This window comes from Acomys minous (genome assembly GCF_964271855.1).
Source record: "Acomys minous genome assembly, chromosome: 12".
In the NCBI taxonomy this organism is placed as follows: Eukaryota; Metazoa; Chordata; class Mammalia; order Rodentia; family Muridae; genus Acomys; species Acomys minous.
The window spans coordinates 60,334,242-60,346,122 of NC_140493.1; positions in this window are offsets into that span (position 1 = coordinate 60,334,242).

Genomic DNA, 11,881 nt, shown 5'->3' on the forward strand with positions numbered 1-11,881 from the left:
TCAAAATTACAAAAGATGGGACAAATATGCTTAAAGGAGAACACTATAAGATGTGTATAGCGTGCTTATGTCTCCAGGCCCCAAAAGCACGTGAAAAGGCTTTTGGATATAACTGAATACCTGTATGTCCTTAAAGGTTATGAAAGATGATAGACAGGTCTGAAAGGCAACTGAAAAATGGAAGTTCGATGGATTTTTTTTTTGAAAAAAAAATTACAAGATAACATAATTTAATCGTACAATTTGTAATTGGACATGCTGGCATATTCCCGTCATTCTAGCAGCACTCAGAAGACTGAGGCAGGAGGATCAAGTTTGAGGCCACCTAAGAACCCGTAGCTCCAGGTCAGTCTGGGATGGATGTGGAGACAAAGAACAGTGTGTATAAGAAGGGAAAATGGACCATTCCTGTCCAGTCAGGTGTCAGCGCTGACGTCCATCAAAGTGACTCCACACAGTGCTGCCTGGTCTGATGCAAGGAGGTGACCAGCTGATACTGTTCAGGCAAATTCCCAGCTGTTTGAACAGCCAAAGCCAGCTGACACTGGAGTGATGAGGCCAGCCCTCCTCAGAGCTCTCCCTCTGCCTGCTTCTGAGATGCACTCAAGCGGTAGCTGTGAACCTCTGTTTCTAGAATGAATTTCAACAGGGCAGCCTTTTCCAGAGTGGTGCTGGACTCAAGCCAGGGACCAGTGCACGCTGAGGTGTGGACCAGCCATTACTGATCCGTCCTTAGGATTTCTTTCCAAATCCTTCTTCTCTGCGAGGTCTGGGCAGTAATGCACACAGGCTCTGCATTGGCTTAGCTGGTCTCTCAGTACCCCCTTAGCTCCAATTTTCCATCTTTAGTGTCATGGGGTTCTGATCCGGACCATTAAGAGCTGTGGCCCCGCCCACCGCACATACACACAGCCTCTGTCTTCTGACACTGCAATGGCCAAGTTCACCAACTTCAAACTGCCCAGAGAGACAGCCAATTCTTTCTGTAGATGTAGCTGAAGACTGTGTAAAAGGAACTTTTATTCTAAATATCAGATATTATTTTATTTGAAATATTGGAGCATTTTACCTCTACTAATTAGATAAATATTTAATCACATTGATTTTCTGATTTTTTTAAAGGACCTAGCATAAGGCCTTGATTCATTTTCATTGCTTCTAGTGCAGTTAGTTGTAGACAAAGATAAATTTATTCTCCAAAGATAAATTATTAAACATAAAATTTACTCAAGGTCAGCCGGGCACAGTGGCATACGCATGTTGTCCCAGCACTGTGGGAGACAGAGGCAGGAGGATTGCTGTGAGTTCGAGACCAGCCTGGTTTACAAAGTGAATCTAGGACAGCCAAGGCTACACAGAGAAACCCTGTCTTGAAAACATTTTTTTTTTTTACTCAAGGTCTACTTTGGTTTTGTTCTTTATGTGTGTGGTTGTTTTGCCTGCGTGTGTACATGTGCCACATATGTGTCTGGTATCCAAGGCAGCCAGAAGAGGGCATCAGATCCACTGGACTGGAGCCACAGCTGTGAGCAGTTGTTCAGGTGCTGGGGATGTGAAACCGGAGTTCTCTGAGAACACACAGTGCTCTTAACCCTGAGCTCTGCACCGCCCTAACCTCTGAGCCATCTGCGGAGCCCCTGGAAGGTTTGCATCGTGGACTGTAGGTTCAGCTGCATGCAGCAAGCAAAGACCTACGACTGGGAAACAATATGGAAACTGACTTCCCTTAGGTGACAGGGTAACAGGCAGTAGCCCCGGCCTACACCATCCGGGCCCTGGTGTCAGGGACCCGGTACTGACTGACTGCTTTATCTCATGGGCAGAGTCCAGGTGCCCTATAGCAGCTACATCCTGATCCAAGCCAGGAAAGAGGAATAAGGGAGGTTCCTCGTCAGAGGAAGCAGGAAGTACCCATGTGATCCCTTCCCCTGTTCTCTCTCTCTCTCTCTCTCTCTCTCTCTCTCTCTCTCTCTCTCTCTCTCTCTCTCTCTCTCTCTCTCTCTCTCTCTCTCTCTCTCTCTCACACACACACACACACACACCAAGGAAATCTAGCAAATGTCATTATGAGGTATCCTGTAAAAACACCGTTGAGGGGGAGAAAGAACAGATACTAGGGGCATAATGAGCAGTCGTTCCAGAATATTCCTGCCGGGAATTACAGGCAGGGAATTTTCTTTCCCTTATCTAACGTGTAGTTTCAGGCCTCAGGTGGCTCCACCTACAGAAAGTCTGGCTCTCTGCTTCCCTCAAGCTGTTGGGTTGCTCTGCTCTGCTAGGTGGCCCAGAGCACCGGCTTCTGTCCCGCCCACTCCCGGTGGCCTCATTAGCATATTGCACGCCCAGCCTGTGCGACCGTAGGTGTAGAGCGGGTCAGAAAGGCGAGGGTGGGAGCGGGCGGGCGCTGCAAGGCTAAATAAAAGAGAAGCCTGTTTTCTACGTGTGCCTCTTAAGTATGCACTGCCTGCTTTCCTGTCATTGCAAGCGTCACCTATCACCAGAGCGGGTCCCCCCCCCCCGCCCCCCGTTGTCTCCTGGGCGTTCCTCTTACCCTTCTAGACTCTCCCAGCATTCGAGTAAACCCACGTACATTCCCTTCCCTCGCTCTGCGTTTTTAAACAAAGAACGCTGCTTTCTGTTACCAGAAAGAAGAAGGCGGCGCGGGGTGGGTGGGGGCGGGTAGCGAATGGTTCCATCTCTGTGTCCACATGGCGGATCTCAAGTCAGCATTCTTTCCCACCTGTGTGGAACTTTAATTAGTTCAAGTGGGAGGTCTGTGCCAAGAAACAGGGAGCGCATAGCTGGGGCGATCTGGCCGAGCAGATTTCTTCCCTTAATGCCATTTCACACAGAATCCCACTCTCAGCTTTTGTGCAGAAAGCGGTGTAGTGGACCCAGCTCCTTCCTACCTCCCCAGGGTCTAAGGACCCGCCAGGAGCAGCCTCACCGACCCACAGCTGCAGAACGCAAGGCCGCTTGACTGACAAGGGAGCGGCACACTTAGCATCTCTTTTCAGCCCCGCCCATCTGACCGAAGAAGAAAACCGGTGCTTTGGATGGTTAAGTGTGTCGGAGAACGGACTGAAATCGGCCCAGGCTTTTGTTCTTTGGAATTGTCTACAGTGTGCGGCGTGTATGCTCCCTTCCTGTAGGTCCGAGGCTTTCCCCACAGCATTGGCTTCCATAGTCCTAAGTGGCAGTCAGGCTTGGCCAGTTTCCTGCTTTGCTCTGTGGTCAGGAGGGCAGGCAAGCATCCTCCAGCCTTCTGCTGACTTATATTTTCCCACCTGAGGCTTGCGAGTGTCGCTTTGAATCTGTCCTAAGTGAGGAAAGCTAGCCGTTAAGAGCCCTGCTCTCTTGAGGATCCAGTTCAAATCCCAGCATACACACACAGTGGCTCACAGCATTCTGTCACTACCTGATGCCCTCTCCTGGCTTCCACAGGCACCAGGCATGCACATGATACCAACATGCATGCAGACAAAACACATACATAGAATAATAAAAAGATTAAAACTATTATATATGTATACATATATGTGTGTGTATGTGTATATATATGTGTATGTGTATATATATATATATATCCTTTCAGAAACCTCATTATTTTGTTTCTAATGTAAATTCTGGGTGTTTACAAGCAACATTCTACACTTGAAAAGGGAAAAAAAAGAATATCTTATGAGATAGCAACTGGCTTTTGTTTTGTATTTTATTTTTTGTATTTTATAACGTTATATTTTATAATAGCCAGTTTTTACATGTGTGATTCCCAGCTTGTAAGATTGCTTTGAAGATGTTTTTGTTTTTGTTTTTGATTTGGTTTTTTTTTTGGTTTAGTTTTGTTTGGTTTTGATTTGGGTTTTTCGAGACAGGGTTTCTTTGTGTAGCCTTGGCTGTCCTGGACTCGCTTTGTAGACCAGGCTGGCCTCGAACTCACAGAGATCCACTTGCCTCTGCCTCCCTGAGTGCTGGGATTACAGGCGTGTGCCACCACTGCCCGCCTGAAGATGTATTTTATATTAAAAATACCAAAATGCATGGTCTTTACTTCAAAAATGTCCTGGAGTGAGAGTGAAGTGAACCTTCTAACACCTTTTGGTGTGGTTCCAGATGAGCTCTTTGGAAGACAAATTCTGGGTTTTCAAAATCTAAGAAAGTTTGAAACTGTGTCATTTCTAATGTGAATTGATGTAGTTGACTCACGGCTCCCACGTTCATCCTCAGCTCTCTTAGCTCATATGGTTTTCTTTAAAAATTAGTGCTACCAGCTAAGTGGGCCCGTTTCCCACTCCTGCCCACACAGGAGAGCGCTTTTGTGTGCATGTCAGCTCTGTTCCATCATCACGTGCCATCGTGGGGTGCGGCAGACGCAGGCCTGCTGTTCATACTTGATCCCCAACAGTACAGGAGCCAACTGCAGATAACACGACCCTCTCCTCCCCACCTCTTCCCACTGTGCACAGAACCCACGTTTTCAGATCCAAGGAATTTTAAGTTTACTGGAGACTTTTGGAGACCAGCACTCTGTGTGTGTGTGTGTGTGTGTGTGTGTGTGTGAACTTGTCCACACAGCTCAGACCCCAGGTTTGTGTTACTCCAACTCCTAAACTTATGCTCAATTGACTCACTGCCCCAAATTGTCTGTCTCTTCACTTCCCAAAGCTTCAAATCCACTACCATCCTGCTAAAGCTAATTAGGAGGTAGTGTGACATTGTAGCAACAGAGACCCCCCCAGATTTGTAAAGTCACCCCAAATTTTTTATTTTTCTTTCTTTTTCTTTTTCTCTTTCTCCTCCTCCTCCTTCTTCTCCTTCTCCTCCTCCTCCTCCTCTTCCTCCTCCTCCTCCTTGTGATATGGTGTAACCGAGGCTTGCTTCAAACTCACTGTTGTAGTCCAGGCTGGCCCTTCTATCTCAGTCTCCTTCCCTTCAGCTGGCCCAGTACTTACCTCTCCGGATGTTTTTGCAGCAAGTCAAATGTCTGGGCCACTGTCCTCACTCCAGCAGGGATAGGAAGTTGTCATCCCTGGTTTATCTCACCTCTGGGCTTCTTGGCATCACCCTAGATTCTAGCTCTGCTGTTCCCCACCACCCTGGAAAGTTTAGCTGAGTCATTTACCATTAGTTTCAGTTTCTCACTTTAAAAAAAAAAAAGGTGATGTTGAACAAGGCCATCGACCTCTAGAGAGCCACCTGAGGGGCCACAGCTCGTCACTCCACCCTGGCTAGAGCGCGGCTGTTCCGTGCTGCTTCCTCTCACATGCACTGCGGTGTCCGGCCAGCACTGGGACTGTACAGACTGACTCTGCGTGGCTCCGCCCAGCTTCCACAGCCTTGCCCCTCTCCACAGCAGCTCTCTCTAGCCAGACCCAGGGTCTGCGGTGCCAGGCTTCCTTAGGACTTAGCTCTTTTGTTTGTCTGTTTTTTCAGACAAGGTTTCTTTGTGCAGCCCTGGCTGTCCTAGAACACATTCTGTAGGCCAGGCTGGCCTCAGACGCAGAGATCCACCTGTCTCGGCCTCCTGAGTGCCAGCATTAAAGGCGCGTACCACCGCCATCCAGCATGATTTAGGTCTTAAAGCATCGAATACTCACCGCTGTGTCCCATGGGTAGAGCTTCTGCCATGTCTGTGGAAGCTGCCTGAGAGTGGGGCCGCACTTTGATTTGTGTCTCCCACACAACACCCAGCACCAGCCTGGTGCCCTGTAAATAGCTGGTGGATAGATTTGTCCAGCCCAGAATGGGTCTAGAGATTTTGAGCCATTGCACCTTATTCTCTACTCATGCTAGGCTTCCAGTCAAATAAAATCCTTAATCCTTTTTCCTGTTTAGTTGGTTGGGTTTGTTTTGTTTTTTGTTTTTTGTTTTGTTTTGTTTTGGGTTTTTTTTGTGTGTGTGTGTGCTATTTTTTAAGGCAGAGTTTCTCTGTGTAGCCTTGGCTGTCCTGGACACTCTTTGTAGACCAGAATGGCCTCAAACTCACAAGAGATCTGCGTGCCTCTGCCTCCCTGAGTGCTGGAATTACAAGTGTGTGCCACCACGCCTGGCTCTTAACCCTTTTCTTTTAAATGCAATCTTTAACTAAGGTAGTGACTACTTTTGGACTGATGATCAGAAATTTTCAGTTAATGTTTAATTTCCATCCATCTTTTTGGTTCCTGGATTGAATTTCTTGCTTTTTTTTTTCCTCCCCCTATATGCCCTCCAGAGGTGTGACATGCATGTTGACAAGGTCTCTTCAGGGCTGTTGATGCAAATTCACTTTGAACAGGGGAAAAGCACAGAAACCCACCAGCTTGACCTCTCAGCCTGTAGTCTCCAAGTGATGTCTTATCTCACAAGCAAGGCCAGAGCTGTGCCTCTGAGCTGCCTCCCCAGCTCTGATCTCTAATCTGACCATCTTTGAATGGCTATTTAACCACCTGTGACTAGCCCTCAGTTTACCATAACTTAGCATGTATACAGACAAAACGAGGAATCATCCATTAATTTGTTTAGCTCACTTACTGAGGATCCACTGTTACATCTGCACTGTGTAATATGAAACAGCAAGTAAGGTTTGGTCCTTGTCCTGCTCCGAGCTGCAAAGCACAGACAAGACATACACACAGATGGCTGAGCACCACAGAGCGAGGCAGGTCGTAAGTGACTGCAGGGCTCGGCAGAGTCCACAGGTGGAGAGGCTCAGTCTGGCTGGGAAGATACTTGCAGAATGTTTGGGGTGGTCCTTAGAGGAGATGAGGTGCAGCCTTAGAGACCATGATAAAAGTTCAGAATACGGAGCTTTGCTTTAGTTTGTGATGCAGGGCCTTCATGTAGCTGAGGCTGGCCTTGAACTCCTGATACCCACCTCTCACCCCTGTCCCCTCGCCACTCCCCACCCCTGTCTTTATTTCTCAAGTGCTAAATTACAGGCCTGCACACAGGAAACATTGTGTTGAGACAGTCTGATCTTCGATTTTGCCTATTTAAAAAAGAAAAAAAAAATCCCACTTCATTTGTGAATTTGTATGTGTGTACGCACGCCTGCCATGGTATGCCTGTGGAGGTCAAAGGACAACTTATGGGACTTGGTTTCCTCTATCACATGAGTTTGGGGTATCAAGCTCAGGTTGGCAGAACAGCCAGCAAGTGCCGTTACCCGCTAAGCCCCTCCCACAGGTCCGTTTTACTACTTTTGAACATTCAGAACCTATTTGTTACTTCGATGCCAGGCTGATCTCAAATCCACAATGCTCCAGCCTCAGTGTCTCTCGTAGCTGGGACCACAGGTCTGCACCACCACTCTGTAGCCCGGCAGCAGCTCATCTTCTCCCTACAGTTAAGGTAGGCAGCTGGTCCAAGCTCACTTGCTCTGTCCTCAGCGCAAGGCTTCCGCCCACACCCTCACCCTGTCCCTGGTCAGAAGGAAGGGGGAGACACAGGCACACCACTGCTCGCTCTTGGGGAGGGCGTAAGCCCATGGCTTCACTTCTTGTCACCCTGGCGGGAACTTTAGTCACATGGCCACACCCAGACTGATCTCTGCCCAGCTAAAGAGAAAACTGACAGGAAGACAGTTGGCAGCCTGCCACGAGAAGAGGAGGAAGAGCCCTACCTGAGGAGGGGGCCGCGGGTGAGCTGGTTGTTTGTCGTGGGGACACACATTTGTGTATGAAGGGGAAAAATGAATTATTAAAGGCTCTCCATATCTGAAGATGATATAGAAAACAAGGTCAGAAGAGCGAACAGTTGCAGGGAAGATGGAGGAAGGCCGTGGTCAGCCTTTCAGGTGGGAAAGCAAGGGTTGCTGGTAACCCAACTGCACGCCCAGCTCCGAGAGAGGCTGTGAGAAGCGCCTGGAAGCAACAGTGACACCGAGAGCGCAGGGAGACAACAAAGCAGGATGTGGGCTGTGCCCCTATTGTGGGAACAGGCCAGCCACCCACATGTACCTCACGGTGGCTCGCTGGGGACAAGGCTGCAGATGGGGAGGCGTGCTGGCTTGGCTAGCCTGGGGATTCTGGAAGCTAGGCCCAGGGAGCGCTTCTTTGTTGCCACAGTCAGGAGTGGTCATCACCCCCTCCTCCCAGGCCCGGGGAGCAGAGCTTGGTCATTTCCCTGAAAATCACGTTCTGTACAGGAGAAGGCATTTTGTTCTTGCAGAAGCATGTTCCTCCACCCCCAACTCCATCCTGATTTTCAGTTGTGTTCAAGTTAACCAATTTTTAAAATGATGCGGCTTGTTTTCCCTGCTCTCAGTCAGCCAGAGGTATTTACTCTGTTTTGTTTTGTTTTGTTTTTTTCCTTTCCTTTTCTTTTCTTTCCTTTTCTTTTCTTTTCAGTTTTTCGAGACAGGGTTGCTCTGTGTTAGCCTTGGCTGTCCAGGACTCACATTGTAGACCAGGCTGGCCTCGAACTCACAACAATCCACCTGCCTCTGCCTCCCGAGTGCTGGGATTAAAGGCGTGCGCCACCACGCCCCGACTTTACTTTGTTTTTAAAATGCAACTGTTCCCAGGGTTCCTGTGTGCTCCGATCTGAACTGAGGACGCTGCTGCTTTGTGTCCCATCTAAGAATGAAGCTTCACATTTGTTCAATGGTCCATGTCCCTCCCCTCCCCCCTCCCCCCCTCCCCCCCACTAAGCAAATTCCAAGCCAGGAGAGCCATCCGCCAGCCAGGGCTATGTTCAGAGAATGAGCCAGGCCCGGGCATTCCCCTCCCCAGGGGAGGGAGGAAGTCATGAGTGTCTCAGGCTTTCCTGTGTTTCCAGGAGTGTTCCAGATATGAGCACATTGGCAGCGCTTTCCTTCTCACTGAGCACTTGCTTGGCATGTGCCAGGCTCTGACCTGGAGATCTATGGCTGTTATTATTATTTACTCTACTGTGTGTGGTGGGGCAAATTCCCTCTTTTCTCTCACGCTTTAGAGGAGGAAGCTAAATTTAGTGAGGTTAGGTGGCCACGCAAGGTGGTTTAGGAGTAGTCTGACCCTGCTCTCAGTCAGAGTCCAAACTCTTAGTCTCTATAACAAAGGCCTTAAGTTCTCTGGTGGAGACCATCTTTGCCCCATAGGCCTTGCAAGCCAAGCAGAAATGGTGCACATAGGAGGACATCGAGAGGCCCCTGGGAAGGAGCCGAGAGGCAGTAGATGGAAGAGACAGAATAGACACTGCTTTCTACCAATCAATATACTTTTTCAAACTGCAAAATTCCCCTCAGCCCCTTAGTCACAACAGCACCAAGATGTGTCCGCCCATTCTGGAAAAGTGCTGGTATGACTTAATGGCCACCAGTGTCTCAAGTTGGAATTCCTGGTCCCCAGCTGCTGCTGCTGCTGGTGGTGGTGGTGGTGGTGGTGTTCTGGGAGGCTGTGGGGCGGCCAGCAGAGCGAGTGGCTGGATTCAGGCCTTTGTGCCTGATAGCCTGGCCCTGCTCCCAGTCGCTTTCTGTCTGGATGTGAAGAGACTTTCACCACAATCTCCTGCCACCCTAGGCTGACTGTCCACTGGCCTTTCCCCACCCTGTGGGGACTATGTTCCCTGAAACTGTGAGCCAAGCTGTGGACCACCTCAGCAGGTGCTCGCTCGCTCACAACAATAAGAAAAACACTGTGCATTTGGGGTTTCTTTACGTCACAACCCTGATTCCTTCCAAACACGGGGCAGCAAGTTTTAGCGCAGGCCTCGGGAGCGGGGCTAATCTTGGCTGGGGCCTTTCCTTCTTCTCTGCTTTACTGTTATCTGGTTTTGTCCATCTCTCATTGGGAGCCCCCAAGCTTTACCGCCTCCCTTTTCACGTGCTCTGCAGCCCCAGAGTCTGGCTGTGTCTTACTGTCACAGTGACACTGCCCTGAAGGTCACCAACCATCAACTTGTCAAGACCAAGTGCAGCCACCCTCATTTTCACTCGAGATCTTCTGTTGGTCACTGTTCATGCCTAATTACCTTGGCTTTGGCTAAACATCTTCACTGTATTGGTTCCATCTCACCAGTAAAACATTTGCTTCTTCTGGAATTACATGTCCTTGCTTTCCTGGGTTACCTCACCCCACTGTTCTTCTCACCCCCACATTCTCTCTATGTGGTCAGGCTCAACTGCAGGTCACAGGCTGATGACTTCAGCTCAGAGAGTTCCTTGTACTCTGATTCATACTTGCTGGGGCTGCTGGTTATCAGAGGAGTGTCACGTGAGCCCCTGGTCATCAGAGGAGTGTCACATGAGCCCCTGGTCATCAGAGGAGTGTCACATGAGCCCCTGGTCATCAGAGGAGTGTCATGTGAGCCCCTGGTCATCAGAGGAGTGTCACGTGAGCCCCTGATCATCAGAGGAGTGTCACGTGAGCCCCTGGTCATCAGAGGAGTGTCACGTGAGCCCCTGATCATCAGAGGAGTGTCACAGGGCCCAGAAGTCACCGGTTCCAGAGCTGAAATCTTCATTTCTCCACTAGGTCACTGACCTTGCCTCACTCTTGGAGAGAGGGTGGTGGATTGCAAGGCGGTTCCTAGAATTGAGGGGAACTCTGGACAGCCTGGTCCTTAGAGATTTCCAGGGACAAATTTGGTTGCAGCTTGGATCATGGCCCCAATTTTTGGTGTCTGTAGTCAGAATGCCGTAGAGTTGGAGGTGTGACAGTTTCCTGACAGACACAGCAAGAGCCCCTATGCCTCCACATCTGCTTTTTCTTCTATATTTTCTGTATTGCTTGATTACCCTGTTATTATTCAGCTATCCTAGCAGCTATAACCAATCAATCAATCGATCAAGCAGCCAATGAATCTATCTCACCACCCATGGAACCCTGAGATTTGACCTATGCCAGTTTTGTTTCTTTTTTTTAAAGTAATTGATTTTCATTTTATGTACACTGGTGTTTTGAGTGCATGTATGCCTGTGTGAGGGTGTCAGATCCCCTGGAACAGAAGTTACAGACAGTTGTGAGCTGCCATGTGGGTGCTGGGAATTGAACCTGAGTCCTCTGGAAGAGCAGCCAATGCTCTTAACCACTAAGCCATCTCTTTATTACCCCTCCCCCCGCCAGGCTTTGTTTCTAAGGTGTACCATTGTTACATAGTCCAAGCTGACCTTTGACCTGTGATCCCATCATCCTCCCCAGTGCTGGGATTACAGTTATGTGCCACCAAGCCTGGCTTCTGAAAGGAACCCCTCAAAGTTCTCAAAACAGCTCTCTTCGTCAGTTGGCCCTCTGACTAGTTTAGGGGTCATATTATCTCTAGCCTGGTGACTGTCAGCCCCCCTACACTTCTCTGCTTCCGTGTCTACTTCAGTTTTGTTCTCTGTATCACAGTGATCATGGTCAAGTGTAAGTCCCATCACAGGATCCTGTGCAGCAGCATGAGCAACGGAGCCCAGACTTCTTCATGTAAAGGACGGAAATCTCCCGTGGGCCCCCTCCTCTCCCCTCCCCCTCTCCGCACCCCTCCCCTTTCCTCCCCTATGAACCCCCCAATACAGCACCTGGTGCCCTCTCTGCTCTGCCCACTACTCTAAACCTGCATTCTGTGCTTACGGATGGATGCTCACCCCTAGGGGCCCCTTAGCTGCCACCACGCGCTCCTTCAACGTCAGCAGGCCCCTGTCTTCCCAGGGTGCCCTCCCTCAAGTCTTCCCTGACTGCACATATTGGACTGTGTTCAAGTCCTCAGTCCTCCACAGGGCCTTGAAACACTACCACTGTTGTCCACTCGCTGCTTTTAATACATGTAGTTTTCTGTCTATCCGTTTTTTTATTTAACGCTATCTGTAAATTCTCAAACTCAAACAAGCAAACACAAAACGATCCCACGAAACAGAAATGTTAAGAGCACTTGCCGCTCTTACAGAGGACCTAGGTTCAGATCCAATGTCCCCTGAGCATCTGTAATTCCATTTCCAGAG